Source organism: Octodon degus, unplaced genomic scaffold (genome assembly GCF_000260255.1).
Source record: "Octodon degus isolate 3935 unplaced genomic scaffold, OctDeg1.0 scaffold00125, whole genome shotgun sequence".
NCBI classification, from domain to species: domain Eukaryota; kingdom Metazoa; phylum Chordata; class Mammalia; order Rodentia; family Octodontidae; genus Octodon; species Octodon degus.
This window is the reverse complement of record NW_004524701.1, coordinates 3,427,758-3,445,721: the sequence shown is the minus strand read 5'-3', so window position 1 is coordinate 3,445,721 and position 17,964 is coordinate 3,427,758. Positions and strand designations below refer to the sequence as shown.

The 17,964-nt window shown below is 39.4% G+C and overlaps 1 protein-coding gene across 4 annotated transcripts in view; it reads right to left on the bottom strand.

Moving 5' to 3' along the window:
• The window catches only part of Bmpr1b (bone morphogenetic protein receptor type 1B), a 482,076-nt gene that overhangs the window by 160,875 nt on the left and 303,237 nt on the right, over window positions 1–17,964 (bottom strand). The gene's annotated exons all lie outside the window — the stretch shown is intronic.

Sequence of the window (17,964 nt, the reverse complement as noted above, 5' to 3'; positions counted from 1 at the left end):
TAACAAACTCACAGATTTGTTGAAAGAATTATTTTATTTCTTTTTTTTTTTTTTTTTTTTTTTGTAAAAGGCCACATTGAAATATTGATATATACAGCATTATATATAATACCTGTATACATACATGTCATACATGATATACATGTCCCTCAATTATGGAGTCCCCATTTGAAGTCTGCACTTTGGAGATACTGGCTGTATGTAATCATTTTTGGCCACATGCCCCACCAGCTCTGGGACCATGGGGCAAAGGGGATATGCCTGTCTAGATTTCCTTTTACAAACATTCTGCATTCCTGGGATCCTGGAATTCTCTTCCCAAATATCCGTCATGCACAAACCTAGGCCAAAATCTGACCAGTGACAAATACTTTGTGGTCACAGGGGACAGCCTGTGCCAAAGGACTAGTGTGCTCTCATCCACGCAAAAGGAGTTCCTTACGGAGTTAAAAACAGGGAGGATGGAGTCATGGGACAGGGCTGGATCATCTCTTTTAAGGCAGTAGTGGCCTGGCACAGAATTTAGACAAGTCTGATCATTAGAAGCTGGCCTTTCAACTTTACTTTCACTTGAGAAACTTGAAAGGACACTGTCCACAGGGACAGGATTGCCTGTATGGTCTACTGGACACTGGCAAGAACCCTGTGGAGTCATTACTCAGGTGTCCTGTGCGAAGCATGGACAGTAAGAAAGGACACAGGTACACGAGCAGCTGAGACTGGGTGGGGTGGAAGAACTCCTACTTCTGGAAAGCTAAGTGAGGGCTTTCTCTAGAATTTATCAAAAGATTAAAAGAAGCTGTAAGACACAAAGATAAGAATCAATCCTTTCCGCTACTCTTCTCTCATTTGACCAACACTGCTGGCTCTTAGTGTAAATCACAGTCCTTGGGGGAAATGACAACCATTGTGAATCTGCCACCTGTAAAAATCAGCAGCCGTGACCCTGACACGTGTGTTGTTCGTTTTTCTTTCTTTCTTTTTTTTATTTATTTGTGTGTGTGTGTGTGTGTGTGTGTGTGTGTGTGGCCAGCTCAGCCCACCAGGGGGCGGGGCTGGCTGGCATATGGTGCTGGGGGATTGAACCGAGGTCCCTATGCTTTGCTAAGCTTGTTCTAAGTAGGTGCTTTAGACCACTGAGCCATCTCACCAGCCCGTAGTTAAATTACTTTCTTTTTTTTTTTTTCAGAACTGGGGATTGAACTCAGGCCCTTGCGCTTGCCAGAGAAGCACTTATTCTACTGAGCCATCTCCCCAGCTTCGTTTTTCTTTTAAAGTAAAAGATGTCAATGCATGAGCTGTATTTTCACGATGAAAACCTCAGTGTTCAGGATTATTTGTGTGTCAGGACTTCGCAAAAAGTGGGTGAGTTTTCAACTGCATTTTGGATGCCTGTCTCTAAATGGTGCTCTGCACTGGCATAAACTATGGCTTTATATATACATATCTTTCTCCTGTGGGTAAGACCTTATTTTCCAGGAACAGTAGATATTTTGTTAAATATTTAATTTAATAGTGTATTAGCTTATTTGACAACTTTAAAGTATTTTAACATGTGATCTGTTGTTCTCCATTTGTTGGTCTGTAGCTCAGTTCAGACTTCAGTTAGGGGGAGATTTGGAAACTGTTTCACAAGTACTAAGTTAACTCTCCTTTTATCTCCGTAACCCATATATACAGCTCATGCTTCAAACATAGCTCTGTTCCATCCTCTCAGCGCACCAGAAAGAGAGGTGGGAAGGAGCACTGCCCGCACTGGCTCAGGCATCAGCTGGTCTCTGCCACTGTATAAGCAGCAAAACTATGAACACAAATACCAAACTACTTCCATATCTTTAAAATTTATAATGATATTTTCTTCTTAGGAAAGCAGAATTTAAATATTGACCATATTTACCATAATGAAGGAAAGAAATAAAAATAATTAAAATATATGGACATGGCTTTAGAGGAACTTAGAAATGAGCAAGGGACATCATCTTCCCTTGAAATAACTCACGTCTAACCAGGTATCCCTGGAGAACAGATTATTATTTGTTGAATATATCAATAAATGAAAATACAATTACTGTTTGGTGGGAAAATAAAAATCTGTTTCTCGACCTTGTATATCTTCTTAACTCACTTTGACAACACAATGTTCTTTTTTTAATTTGAAAAGACAGATATTCAATGAAAAGGTTACAGAATTTAACACATGCCAGACATTTTTAAGCAACATAAATATCTCTTTTAAAGGATAAGTAAAAATAAAATCTAATTGGAAGAAAAAAAACTAAAACTAAAAGGGTCTATATCTACTCTAAAAAAAAAATCAAAAACAGCCTTTCACTACTTCAAAGTTACTTAAAAATTTGTCTCTTAGGAACTCTGTCAAGGTATATTAGCTTTCTTATTTCTGATAGGCACCTATTCCAGAGAGAGAGATTAGCATCCTTAGCTATTAATTATTAAGACATGCTTTTCTCAAAAATTTTAATTTTGCTCCAAGTCTATTTTATTATATCATCTTCATATAAATGCTTATAACTCTGCCTGTGTCATAAATGTCTATATTTAAGGTACAGTAAATGAAAGACAGATGTTTAAAGCATTTGGTCCACAATAAAGTTGTAAATAGTGCTAGCACCGTAAATGCTGTGATTAAATTTAGTCTGTTTATGCAATAGCCGTATTTACACAGCTGGAAAAGTACCAAAAATAACTGTCACTGTGCCACTATTAATTCCCAATCAGTATCAATTAGAAGCAACACACAGGTACAATTATATCACAGTACATAAGGGGTGGGTTAAATGCTTATGCTTAAGACAAGAAATGAATCACTCAAACACACGAAAAATCAATTTTTCTTGAATTAGTAACACTGTAGCTTACTGAAATAATACTTCATAACTTATTCACTTGTTAAGTACTGCTTCACTTTCTCATTTTGCCTAAAATATGTACCTTTCCTGATAGACCTGAGGTTCTAGACATGTCTGGACATTTAAACTTACATTTCATTAGTTGATCCCTTAGTTCTTCAGTTGCTTAAGATTTTCAGAGGAATGTTCAAACATTTCCACAAAACTAAGCTTTTTCACTTAATGTATTAAGAGAAGATTCTCAACTTGGAGGTGGCTAAATGAATTGTCCCCCACGTCCTTCTCTTTTCTGCTGCCCAGAAATTAGACATGGCAGCCAGTACTACAAATGGCTACTATGAACCAGAATGTATTACTGGGACAGGAGCTGCATGCTAGGCTCATGGGGCAGAAAAATAGAAAGAGATTAAGTCTTTGAGACCTGTGGAATCCCTGAATTGGAATCCCTGAATTGCCTATCTTTGAACTACCATGAAAGAAATAACATTCTTTTCCATTCCATTGTTATTTCCAGTTTTCCCAACATCTGATGACAGTGAGCCTAACACTCTAACAGAAGAGCGAGACAGCAACCTATTTTGATCTTTGAAGACACAAAATCTCACCAGAAACAAGTCTTCCTTAGCTTCTACTGAGCAACTGAGCGGCTTTGTCTCCTAAGAACTGTGGTAGGGGGCAGAGAGATGGCTCAGTAGAATAAGCGCGTCCCTGTCAAGCACAAGGGCCTGAGTTCAATCCCTGGTTCCACCAACAAAAAAAAGAAAGAAAGAAAGAAAGAAAGAAAGAAAGAAAGAAAGAAAGAAAGAAAGAAAGAAAGAAAGAAAAGAAAAGAAAAAAAGAACTGTGGTAAAGATGACACAATTGCTTGGAGCTAAAGGCTGACTGAATTCCTGGTTGTCTACTAAAGTTCTTTCATTTCCCTGGAATTTAAATAATTGGTCTAAGAGAAGCTGAATAAACCTTGTAGTCCAAGCTGCAGTTCTTCCAAGATGCACGAATTTACAACTCCATCTCCACTGGCCTTGAGGTTCAATAATATTTTTTAAAACTGGGATGAGTCTGAGAGTTATGGATGCCAAAACACCAAAAGGAATAGAAAGAGATTCAAACTCAAGGTCTGAGACAGGAGTTGCCAGTGAGAACTGGTTCCACCCCAGCAGCTATCTGGAGGTGGAAGAACCTGGGGACAAGAAGAGTACTGCTTCAGAAGAGCATAAGTCTATTCCAACAGGAGCAGGAAACCTATTCACACACCAACAACCACTGCCAAGTGCAAGAACAGTGTTCCAGGATGACCCCGAGTGGACAGGTACAGAATTACAGCAATAAGGTAAATGATGAGCTTGGTGGCAGAGGTGGGGGGGTCTGAGATGATAGCCCTTAAACACATAAGTAATGAAGTACCCCTCTTTGCCTTTAAATGAGCTCCTCCTGCATTTTCTAGATGAACAGCAACAGCATTGAGCAAATTGGCTAGGGCAGACAAACTGTCATTACTCCGTTGTGTTCCCCAAATCCATTTTCGCCTTACGTTCTTTTTAAGTCTATCAAATGTCCCTTGCTTTATAATCTCTGGCTCAGTCTTTGGTGATTTCCACATTACATTTCTTTTCTCTTTCTTTCTTTCTTTCTTTCTTTCTTTCTTTCTTTCTTTCTTTCTTTTTTTTTATGGCAACAGGGATGGAACTCAGGACCCTGTGCTTGCCAGGCAGGTGCTTATTCAACTGGGCTATCTTCCCAGCCCTCCACATTACATTTTAATCCCAATCTCTGTTATGGTACCACCCTTCGACTAAATTCCACACAAGAGGCAGACTACTTATATGTGGAAGATCTGTCCTCACAAATGAAGAAATTGGGCCCAGGAAAGGAACTGATCTGCGGCAACGCACCGTTCCTCAGAGGAGGAGCAGCCCAACAGGCCCAGAGCCAGGCTGTCAAACTTCAGAGCTTAGCTTTTACCTCTTATCAAGCACAGAACCTCTGTCAAATAAATAATCAAAGTAGAGCATAAGACTATCGTGGAATCAGATGTTTGAAACTGCCGTATATGCCACAAATGTGTCTTAAATATCATATTTATTCAATTACATGGAGCTAACTTCAATTTACTATGAGCATCAGAATTAGAAATTCTGCCTTGTTAAGTATAGATGAAAAGTAATATTCACCTTGGAATATAAGATGAAAATTAATATTCACCTTGGAATAAAAAAAATTACAGCTGTCAGTAATCATTTCTGGGGGCAGGACTATAGCTCATGAGCACAAAAGCCTGCCTGGAAAGAGCAAGGTGCTGAGTTTGACTCCCAGTTACCCCCCCCAAAAAAAAAATCATGTCTGCAATATTAGAGTACTACAATGCATTCTTATATCAAATCCTGGATGTCTGGGATTATTCAGGTACATGTAGGTCACATTTTTAAAAAACTTACACAAAACTAAATACACATTTTGTCTAAATGGCTCCCAATCAGGTACAACTGTGCACCACATAAGACAATGAGACCCCATGAGATTCTACCTGACTTGAAGCTATATTAGCTTGGGTAAGCATACTCTACGTTCTCCACATAGGATAAAATCACCTATGGATGTATTATGGTTATAGTGCAATATCTCACATGGAAATAATTTTTAAAAATCAATTCTAACACAATAAAGAAGGAACCCGATTCCACTGTAATGTCAATGTCTATTGCAAACCCTGGTGTGACTGGATAGGCATGAGCTGTGCTAGCAAAATCTAGGAAAGTGTCCTCTTTTGGGATTTCTTAATTTAGACATGTAACGAAAGACATTTCACTTGTTGAATCTTAAAATGTATAAATATATACTTATAATGCACATATATGTTTAATACATAATTTCTTTCTATCAGAAATGGTACATTAAAGTTGACATCTTTGAACTAAGACATTACATTGCAGAATTCATAGGGCACAGAATTCACAAGATTAACAGTTTTGCCACAGGAAGCAATAGAAAGGAAAGGGAAGTAAGTGGATAGTTTCCTCTTTGTCTTGTCAGTTTCTCTTCCTTAAATGTGTTGACAAAGTAAGAAAATACTATTATTTTTAAAAAGTAAGCGTCTCGGGCTTTGATACATCCGGTTGAGGATGCAGAGACACCCTACCCGGCAGCAGAAAAGTCACTGCCTGTATTTGATACTGTTTTTTCTGCAGTGGTGTAGGCTCATATTTTGTTGTTGTTGTATTTTTAGGGAAAGGTCTAGAGAGTGTTCAGGGTCTCACTCTTAGCTTGGACTCATCGTGATCCACCTGTTTACAGCCTCTTAAGAACTGGGATTGCAGGTGTGCACCACCACACCCAGTCTCAATTGCCATCTCAGCATGTCCCAGGGGCAGGGCCAGCAGAGAAGGCCAGGGGACTGAACCCAGGCCCTTGCACCTGTTTGCAGGAGCTTTAATTCACTGAGCTATTTGGCCAGCCCCTGCTCATGCATTTTCAAATGAAATATTCAGAGATGTCAAAAGGATAATGTAAGTATAACAAATCTATGCAAACAAAGACTCCTATGGAGCCAGTCCCAATCTCATAAGCCTGCCTCTCCTGTCAACAGCAATCAGGATTCTCAGTTTGTTATATACTGTTGTCAGGTGGACCTATCAACCTATGTAGCCATCAGCATGTGTATTTTTTTTTTTATTTATGTATGTGTGTGTGGCCAGCTCAGCCCACCAGGGGGCGGGGCTGGCTGGCATGTGGTGCTGGGGGATTGAACCACGGTCCCTGTGCTTTGCTAAGCTTGTTCTAAGTAGGTGCTTTAGACCACTGAGCCATCTCACCAGCCCCAGCATGTGTATTTTATAAATATTATTTTGTGGAATGCTTAAACATTTTAAGCAGTGATATAAATTCATGTGTGATTCACTAATTTCTTATTTCCTCAGTATTATGTTTTAATCATTTATATAAGTTGATAAACACAACTTCAGTTCACTCAGTTACTGTGGGGCTTCTTTGCACAATTATTCTGTGGTTCATGTATTGTACTGTGGCCGAACACTTAGATGACTTGCAGTGTAACAATGCCAACTCATGAACATGGTTCTTCTCATAGAATAGTGGCATTACTCTCCTTCTCTCCTAAAACATTCCACAAGACAACCCCAGGTCAACCACTGAAGCTACTTATTATTCAGAAATACATATCACCTGTCATTCAGGGAGAAAGATTATTCAAATACATTGAACTACAATATATTGTATGAGCTTCACAGGCCTTAATGACAATGGACTAGAATGTTGCCCAACAAGATTTTCCTGTTCTGGGTTACTGTGGCCTCTGCAGCACCTAGCACAGTAGGGGGGATGTCCAGAGCTGCCCTGCCTGGAATGTCATCAAACTCAAGGAAAGGCATGGATCTCAAACACTTCCTGTAAGAATTCTACTAGTAGTCCACCATTTTCAAACAAATAACTGCTATATTATAGAAAATTAACAATTATTTTGATGATATATTCAGAAGAAGAAACTATGAAGAGAACCTAAAATTACATTTTTAACAATGTATTGAAATTAATTTGTATTAAGAAAGGGAGAGAACGCGTGGAAAGGTTGATTGGTTAGTACTAGAACACAGTGGTGAGAAGCTAGTGTGCCTGAGACAGTAAGTACAGATGGCAATGTACCAAGGATTTCAAAAAATATGCATTTTACATGTTTTTGATCACAAATAAGTGGTGTTTTAGGAACTATATGTTTACCTTGATTTAAATGTTATAAAATGTATACATGTATCAAAATATCATATGTACTCCGTAAGTATGTACATCTATGTTTTCATGTATCATTTTTCAAATGTTTTAAATGGCATGTTTTGAAATTTTAAAAAGATTTGTCTAATTTAGTGGTTAAGAATATATTCTTTTGTAACAGTTTCACTTTTGGTTTCTGTTGTAGTTAGGGAGTACAAGGGAACAGATTTAATGCAGGGCATATAATTTATATCATTATTTTATAATACTCATCCAAAGAGTCAAACACAGAAGAGTGCAGGGGATCTGTCCACTCAGTAGACATGAAAGGAATCCAGCTGCATGCCTGGGCCATGGCAATGTCCTGCATCAGTCCAGCTGGCAGCCTAGAGAACACAACCATGTCTCCTGCAAGTCTGTATCAAGGTGAGTGTGAGAACTAGAGTCTGTGCCAGAGGGATAACAGATCCACACCAGCAGTCTGAGGGATCTGTAGTGTGGCCAGAAAGCGATGCTCAAGGTAAGGACCAGAGCTTCTCCTGAAAAGAACTGCAGCCGTCCTAAGTATAAAACTGCGAGGACCCAAGATCCTCAGAGGCTGAGAACAGCGGCGTCCACAGCAGGAAAGCCAGCATGACAAGCTTTCCCAGGATGGTCAACAGCACACATCTTCCCCACCAGGTCTGCTTTTATGCTGTTGGCAACAAACCTCAGGTGGGCCTTCCAACCCAGAACCACCCTTACTTAGTTCAACTTGGCATTACAAATTGACCGCTAGTTAATCCACCACACCATTTATCCAAATTTAATCTACTTATATAATTGGACTCTTAGTTTCATCACCTATAAAATGGGCAAGATAAAATCTGCTTCATAGATTTATTTTTTATTTATTTATTTATTTTTTGGAACCAGGGATTGAACTCAGGCCCTTGCGCTTGCCAGGGAAGCACTTATTCTACTAAGCTATCTCCCCGGCCCCCATAGTTTTTAGTTTAACAACATAATATGCAAAATATACTTATGCTTGCTGTTACTTATGCTCCAACTGTTTGTTATCCAGTGCAGTACTGAATGGGTTGAAAGCTTAGACACTGACATCTCTGGCCACACATCCCTTAAAGCCACCAACTCTCTCTAGCTACCTAGTGCACCAACAGACTTAAAGGGAACCTAAGGAACCATCTTAAGGCATAATTCAAATTGATCCACATTAAGAACTCTCATGGGAGACTGAGATTCCCTGGGTGATTGATTTTGTTTCAGGGACTAAAGCTTCACATTTTCTAAAATTAAATTTTCAAGGGGAAACCACAGAGGTTTCCTCCAAGAGAGGAAAGAGCCAGACAGCAAATTACACGTGATGACAAGAGCAGAGATTGAGAGATGAAGGCTTCTTGTTATAAGCTGATCAATGTCCACCTAACCTTCTCCGATCCATCTACCTTTGTGGCATGTGGACATAAGAAGGATAGAGGCAAAACTAGAAAATAAGATTCCACAAAACCTGTTCACACCTTAAGACCCAAGCAAATATAGGATAGGTCATCAACACAAAAGCAATTGACACCTTTTCTCACTTCCCAAGAGTCTGTACACACCAGGGCTCAAGCATAAAAGAAGATTGATAGTAATGGACAAAAGCCCCTACCCAAGAGGCTAGAAGAAGCCAAGAATGAGTCTAGGAAAACAAAAATACTAGTGGTCAGGGACAGACTATCACCACCAATAGCAGCAGCAAAGAGAGAGGTCACGGAGTAACAGCAAAGAGAGATAAGCGTCACTGCCCAGCAGCAGGGCCTCGCAGTGGGGTGCAGACAAGCAGCCCCAAGGAAGGTGACAGCGCTGTGGATGGGGCAGCCACCCTGTGTGAACACCCATGGGAATGCACCAACACCTCTAGAAATAGTTAGGGAAAGAAGCCTGTAAAGGCAGATCCAATGTCCTGCAGGCGAACTTGTGGGAGCTAAAGAGCCACAGAAATCACGTATTAGCTCAGTAGAATAAGTGCTTGCCTGGCAAGCATAAGGGCCTGAGTTCAATCCCTGGTTCCACAAAAAAAAAAAAAAAAAAAAAAAAAAAAAAAAGCAAAGGCCACTGTTACAAGCAGGAAGTCACAGCGGACTACCAAGGCAAAGACATTTTTTAAAGCTTGCTGGATATTAGAGACAGCTGGCAGAGGGGCATCTTAGGTATTAACTAGGAAAACTCAAACTTGCAAACACTCACGTAAGAATGGGGGAATTCTGATAAGTATTAACACCAAATTTTAAAGGATTTTTTTAAAGGAAAAAGAGAAAATAGCCATCCTCCAATTTTTATGGAATTATAAACTATACATTTATATGTCTAATTATTAAAATACTTGCTTATTTACAATTTTACCTAAAGCATAAACACATACAGTATCCATAATAATGAAGAATAATATTTTTCATAATCACCCATTTATGTATCATCCAAGTTCTCTGGCTCCTCTCTGAGTTACCCTTCCCTACGATTGGAGGTACATAATTGTTTTTTGCATTAATCACACTTTGATTTTCTTTATAGTTCGATCATATAGACATGATTGCATTAAATGTATTAGTCAGGTTTGCTTCAAAACAAATTCTGTATAACTGGACTCATGCTGTATGTATTTTTTGTGACTTGCTTTTTTAATTTACCATTTTTTTCCGGAGAGTTATATACAGGTTCATCAGAGGAGACAGAGTTGATCCATTTTCATTATCACACTAATTCCACTGCACAGAAATATTCTCCGACTTGCTCTCTATGGGGTTGTTTCCAGATTTATGTGCTGCCACTATGTACAAAGCCACTAAATACTAAAGAGAAACCCTTCCCTGTTTTCTGAGACATGTGAGCAAAATTCCTATTGGACATGCGCCTAAGGATGGAGTAGGTGAGGCAAAGCACGCACGTATCTTCAGTTTCTATGCATCGACTCCGTTTCACCAACTCACGTCCCTGAGCGGCGCAGGAGGCATCCACGCCAGCACCAACACGTGCTATTTGCACGCTTCTGTATTTTCACCAGCAAGGTAATTACAAAACAGCAAATCATGTCATGCTTGTTTTAATTTGTAGTTCTTTAATTGTTGAGGACCATCAACTTTTCGTGTTTGCTGACCATTTGAATTTATTCTTTTTGAAATTATTTTTTTATTCTGATCTTTTCTTATTGATTCATAGGACCTACAATATTAATAAAATAGTCTTGGCTTTTTTTAGTCCTTTTTTTCGTCATTTGATGAGCACAGTTTTTCTCATTTTAATGTTACTTAGCTTTTTCTTTTCTTCACTGTTTGCTCTATTTATGTCTTGTTAAAGAAACATTGGTCTAATACTAAAATACCACAAATTCCTATTTCTTTTTTTATTTTTATTTTCATGTATTTGGTATAGGGTATGCAGCTTGGATTTATAGTGATCCTCCTGTCTCAGCCTCCCCAGTGCTGGAATTACAGGCACATGCTACCACATGTAGTGTTGGTGGCCTGCTCAGCCTGCCCAAGGCAGGGCTGGCATAGCATTGTGTACCAGTGATCAAACCCAGTCCTTGTGTTTGCAGGCAGGCACTTACACTGCCAAGCAATTTCCACATCCAATTTCTAAATATCTTACAGCACTGCGCTTCACAGTTAAGTCCTTCTTCTGAAGAGTAGTCGTCTCTGTTTATGGGATGGTGTGAGCAAGGCTTGATTTCCTCCTCCCCAGGGATAATCAATGAGTGCGTGTGGGTGCAGGTTGGACTCCAGGGCCGGAAGGGTAGGGACGTCCCTCCTGCAGGTGTTAAAGTAGAAGCCAAATGCAAATGAGGAGAGAGGTCAGGGACAGGCAGTGAGGGGGCATCAATGTGACAAATTCACTCTGTTTAAATTTGTGTGACTCTATAGTTCATATAACTTTACACAGTCACGCTCATATCACTTCAATGCAAGTGGCATGAGATAGCCAGTAGTTTATTTGAATTGGCCCGTTCTCCTTATAAACTTCTTTTACTGACACAGCAGCACAGTTTATGAAAATCTTTAGGAAAATACTACTGCTCCCTTGCATACTGATTAAGAATTTTTATGTGACAATTCAGTCTAATTCTCAAATTAGACTCCCACATCACTCCACAAGCTCCGTACAGGTGTTCTACCATATAATCATATTAAACTCTTTTCTCAGTTTTCAGAAACAACTAAATTAAATTTTTAAATTTTTCTTGGTATTAGATAACACTTGTAATTTGTTTTCTTAAATGCCTTGCACCTGCTACTCATTTTTTCCACTAGAGCCTGTTCTGGATTAGCATGTAATGACATGTTCATTTCTTCACATTTTCTTGTATTCTAATTAAGCTAAGCACATTTTAGAATGACTCAGGAAAGGTGCAGACACTTTAGCGTTCCTTCTGGTGTCCTTCCTGACCCCTCCGCATTACCTCTCCTGTCCATCCATGTGTACACACGCATCAAAGAGTGTGAGAGGGAAGGTGGAGGAACACTGCCCAGGAAGTGATTTTAGAAGACAAAAATTTCACAAGAGTTGCGATTCATAATAACCTTAAATTGCATTTTCTTTAGTTTTGCCTATCATTTTTTAACTTCTTTTAAAGTCCTTAAAAATTGTTTTTTAATTAGACTAAAAAATGTGTTATGTATGTCATTTCCTATCCCATATAATAGCTAATAAAGTTCCTCAAAAGCAAAGCAACACAAAGGTTAAAAGTTAAAACTACAAACAGAAAAGCTCCCCTCCAAATAATAAAAAGCCTCTTTTTTATAAGGATGTGATCTAAAAATTTGCTATCCTAGTGTAACATAACTAATGAAAAGGACAGACTCTAACTGAAATTTTTACAAAATGATGACATTCTCATCTGCCTCAAAAACATTCAAGAGTACAGCATGGATTTATGTGGAAGAACAACTTTTTAAGGTTTGTGTTTGTATAAAAAAAAACTCTAGAAGAACTGCAAACATAGAAAAACATGGAATGAAACAAGAATAGAAGAATAAGATCTATTTCTCCTCTTGATAAATAGCAACAAAGCTTGTCTTTCTTGCAGGGGGTAGAGTTGCTCTCTGGCCTGTTCGTCTGCTGTGTCTGCAAGCCTTCTCTGTACTGCTGGGTTAATGCTCAAACTTTCAAACATGTATAGGAGTAAGTGAAATTACCTGCTTTATAAGAAACTTATAGGCTATACTCTATAGTTGCTAGAGTCAAAGACCTGGATTCCAATTTTGCCTCCTGTGCTTTCAAAGCTGTGTGATCCTAAGCATTGTTATTTAACCTTTCCCGGAGCTCCAGTGGGGCAATCAGTTAGTGCAAGGTACTTACAGTGTTATTTAACCTTTCTGAATTCCCGTTTTCTCATCTATGAAGGAGGGGTGCTACTAACCATACCACACAATTATTGTATGGGTTAAATAAAACTCTGTGTGTATACACACACACACACACACACACACACACACACTCAGGACATAATGTTGCCCAAGTTACCATTAATTATAAAATGAGAAAGTAGGTGACTTTTGAGAAACTGTAAAAGATATTACTGTACTTTAACATTTTATAAGGATTTTTTTGAGACATTTGTGGAAGACCAGCTATCCTTGAAAGAACAGTGATGGATCATTTCCATTTTGGCTGAGCCTAACCCAGTTTCCTTGTATTGATATGTACAGAGTAGGCTAGGACTCTCTTAATCCTTTAATTGGCACTCAACATGGCCAGAACACACAACCTTCTCAACACAAGGACCACTAACCAAAATCATGTGCAGGCGACCCACTGGACCTTGAGTGACCAATTTAGAGGTAAGTGGAGCATTTTATTAATTATAGTGCTCAGACGCAACTAGCAAATAGGAATCTATTCATCAAGGGTAACGATGGGGCAAGCTTAGTCTTTATCCAAAGAGAAAGAATTTAGTTTATTGATTATAAAACTGTTAAAAGATGCAGGTATTAAGGTGCAATCTACACTAGTTTTTAGATTACTCCATGAGATAGCTACATTTTATCCTTCTTTTCCCAAAACCGGTACACTGGATCTCAGAGTTTGGGATAAAATAGGTAAAAGCTTTTATGTAAAAGAAAAACTCACTCACAAACTATAGCCACACATAACCTGGTGAAGGGAGCCATCTCATCCTTCCAATGTAACAGCCCAGGAAGGAAGGCAAATTAGCAACAGCTTACCATTACAGGGCATCCCAACAATGCTGACCCAATGCTTAAAATAAAGGTAACTGTAATTGGGAAAAGCCCTGATGGAACTATAACAAAAGAGTTGGACCACCTAGAGCAGGAATTTCCTAAGGGGCTTCTAGAAAACAAGGAAGTCTTTTTTAAAAAAATGTAGATAACTGTATCACTGCCCTCCCCACTGCCCCTCCACTTCCTACAGTCCCCGCCTCCCACAGACAGAAAAATCAGGTTAGGAGCAAACCTCCTCCTTCCCCACCCTTAAGGAAGCCAAAGTACAGTGATAAGAGGTTATATCCACAGACAATGAATGTGCTTTCCTGTCACTGAGGAGACTGATCCCAAACCCCCTACCCATAAACGCAGTACTCACACAGGCTTTAACATTTTGCTCTTGAAAGAATTAAGGCAGAGTGTGTTAGACAATGGTGTCCAAGGCCCTCACACACTTAGTTGCTTGGATAACATAATTCAAGGCTCTCAAATATCACCAAGTGATGTAACCCATCTTGCTTGTAAGTGTCTATCATCGACACAATTTCTACACTTTGAATCACAAAGACCCTCATTTCAGAGCAGGCACAGAGTAAGCAAGATAGTGGGGATGAAAAATCTTAAAGCAATGACACAGCAAATGCTAGCTGACACAGGACGATATGCTGATATAAAGGTCCAGGCACGTGCCCCGCCACGCCTTTTCATGCAATGCAAGGAAATGCTACATCTCACATGGATTTCTGTACCGGAAGATGGCACACCTAATAAATCCTTTACCCAGATACTCCAGGGCCCCGGCAAAACTTACACCCAATCTGTAGCAAGGTTGCAAGAAGCTGTAAATAGGCAGACTGCATGCAATAATGCAGCTAAAATACTTATTCGTCAGTTGGCATATGAGAATGGACTATAAAAGGACCTTAGACTCAGTACTTCGTACACAGGATTTATATACTTACCTTTGAGCATGCCAAAGTAGTGGGTCTACCACTCAGGCTTCTGCACTCATGGCACAGACTATATCCCAACATTTAAACTGGATATGATTAAATGTTTTAATTGTGGCAAATGCATATATATTTGCAGCTGCTGCCCAGATCTTGTTATGATGTTGGCCAACATTGCTAGGCAGGCTGTTACAAGGACACACCCTGATCTACGAAATACTCTATGTCCATGTGCATGAAAGGTTTTGTGCAATGATGGACGAAAGATTGTACGTCTAGATTTCCCAAAGATGGCACACTCCTGCAGCGAAACAGGAAACCGGTCCTTCCCTGGGGCCAGGCACAAATACAGGGTCAGAACCCCAAAAGCCATTAAACCATTTATACCCAGTCCAAACCAGACAAATGACAACCCCACTACCACGATGGGTGCAAGGCAAGACCTTAGGTCCCTCACAGGAAGAACCACTGAGAGTCCAGGATTAGATTTACCAGTAGCTCCTCACATTCATTTATGGGGGGCGGGGGAAAGGGCAGTTCTAATTCCCACTGGAATCTACAGGCCACAGCCAGAAGGAGCCACTGGATTAATCATTGGAAAGTTAAGTTTAATTCCTAAAGACCTTACTGTAATTCCAACTCTAATAGATGGTGATTGTAATAAAGAAATATCAGTTGCCTTGTGTTCCACTGACATTTGGGTAATTGAACACGGTGATCTGATTGCTCAGATTTTACTCTTTCCCACAATTCTCAGTCATTCTTCCTCAAGTCACTCCTCCTTCTCCACTGAATAAAACATGGGTGCAGCCCTGGGTCAGTTGCTGTTGCAGAAAGCCATCTTAGTGGCTGGATTTAGGGCCTCTTGGCTCCCCATAATTATAAACATGTTCTACTGTCTTTATTTTCACTGTGGGTTGCACTGAGACTGGTAGATTGGAATTAACTTGATGGGATTCCAGTAATGTATTTTTGGGATTATAAATACAGACTTCTTGGACCAAGATGAGAACCAGGAGGGGACTCCTACAGCATTTTGTGTTTCTGCTAACACTGGACAGATTTTCTTCTAGTTGCACAGGAGAATAGATTCCTGAGTGGGTCACAGATGGAAGACAGAAGATAAGGGAGAGGCTGAAGCTAAAATCCCCAGGTGTGACAGGAAGTGACCACAGGGCAGCGCTCATTCATGTACCAGAAGAAACTTCAGGAAATGAAGAAGAGAAAACCAGAGGAAGAAGGTGAAGCAGGACAGGAGCACAGTTACCAGGGGGAAGGCAGAGCAGAAGGAAATGAAACTCCTGGCAGCATGGGCGGCCCACTTCCTTCCTGGAAGCAGCAGGGAGCATGCGAACAGCTTCCGGCAGCCCACAGCTCCAGGTTCCTCAGATAACAGCACCTGGCTTCTTCTGACACATGCTAAACTCTCACTGTACTCTGGAAACTGTTCAAATTTACTTCAGATTAACAAACAGCGTGAGAGAAAAGGTCACTCTAAGCCTATTTCTATCAGTAAGAAATTAAAAGCATTTCATGTGGATAACGAAAAACTCAAAAAGAACGTATGTATTGTATATTTAAAACAAGTAACAAAAATTCCATATTGAAGGAGCTGTGGGTTCCTTCGGGACTATGTGTCCTAGGTCACCATGTTCCCTTTGCCTATTATCGCTGTTTGCTGTGCTAACAAGCCTCGGACAAGAAAACAGACACAGATATCAACATTAGTAAGCAAAACTATTGCTGGGAACAATCATATATTTATTTACTGATGAAGTTAAATTGATAGGAAGAGAACTAGAAAGAGACTTTACATGAATTCAACATACAGAAAAAGCAAATATTTTATAGCTCTAGCATATATTTTAGTGATGTGCTGAAGAGTAATAATCATCCTGATATGACAGCAAGAAGTTAAACGTGATCAAAGAAAGGAATAAGATGAATAACTCACTACAACTTTTAAGATGTTGATTAGCATGGGAACTGATGCATAATTTTCCAGTTTGTACAAAACAAGTTGCTTTATTAACTACAAGGTATAATTCACCTTTAAATGTTCATGGGCAGTATTATAAAACAAAACTTCAATAAAGTATATTTTAAACACTTGCACAGCCACACAAATGTATCAAAATAAAGGGCCCAAAGGGAAAAAAAGTCTTGCATTATCTTTAAACAAAACTGTTTGCCAGTGTCAAAAAAAAGGAAAAATTATATTGTGGCGGCCAAATACATAGCAACAAATTAATGTTATAAATTATTTCTTTTCAGAAACTCTCATCTCAGATAGGAACTCCGACTGCCAAACACATAAGAGGTATTTATAAAGCATGTCCATTTATAGCAAATTATGCTGTCCCCTTTTATATCATTCTGAGTAAGAAATTAGTACATAAGTCCTGAGTTCTAGTGGTATCAAAATAGCCAGGATTTCCTTTCCTTTTCTAATCCCAGAGATTGTTACCACAGTAATAAACTTGAGTTTCTTAACTAAGTAGCTTAAAATAGAGATGACAACAAAGCCTTCCAGTTAGATGGACTCATTCCTCCCCTGCGTGTAAGTCACGATTCAGAAACAGATTTCAAGTCAGAATGGTGAGCCCTGCTCAGTTAGTGAGGTGCCTGCCTGGCTTCACAGGGCCTCAGTAGAGAGGTGCAAGAGGAAAGGTCTCAGATAAGCTGAGAAGGGATTGAAGGTTCTGTTAGCTCAGAATGAAAGGAAGTGGTAGACAATACCAATGAGTTCTAAAATCTGAGGAAGTTAAAAGAATTTTTCTTCTCCTTTTTTTTTAATAGTACCAGGGATTGAACTCAGGACCTTGCACTTGCCAGGCAGTCATTCATGCTACTGAGCTATATCCCCAGCCCCTTAATAATTTTTAGCTGCTTCCAAACTGATGTCAAAGACAGTGCTATTTCCTTGCATTTTGAGAATCCAATGCTAATCCAAAAAATTAAAAAGCTCCACATGTCACTGCTTTGGTTGGCTCTCTTTGATACTTGGAAAGCCACTGTTGAGCTCATATCTTGGAGAGATCCAAGCTAGGAGACTATTGACATCTGACCCCTGGTGACTCACAACTATTCTCACTACTCACAGCAAAAAGTGTCATTTCTATTTGTGATATTTCCTTGAAAGATAGACTGTGGCAAGACTTGAGTTTACAGCATGATTTTACCACTTATTAGCTACATGTAAGTTGACCAAGTTACTTTACA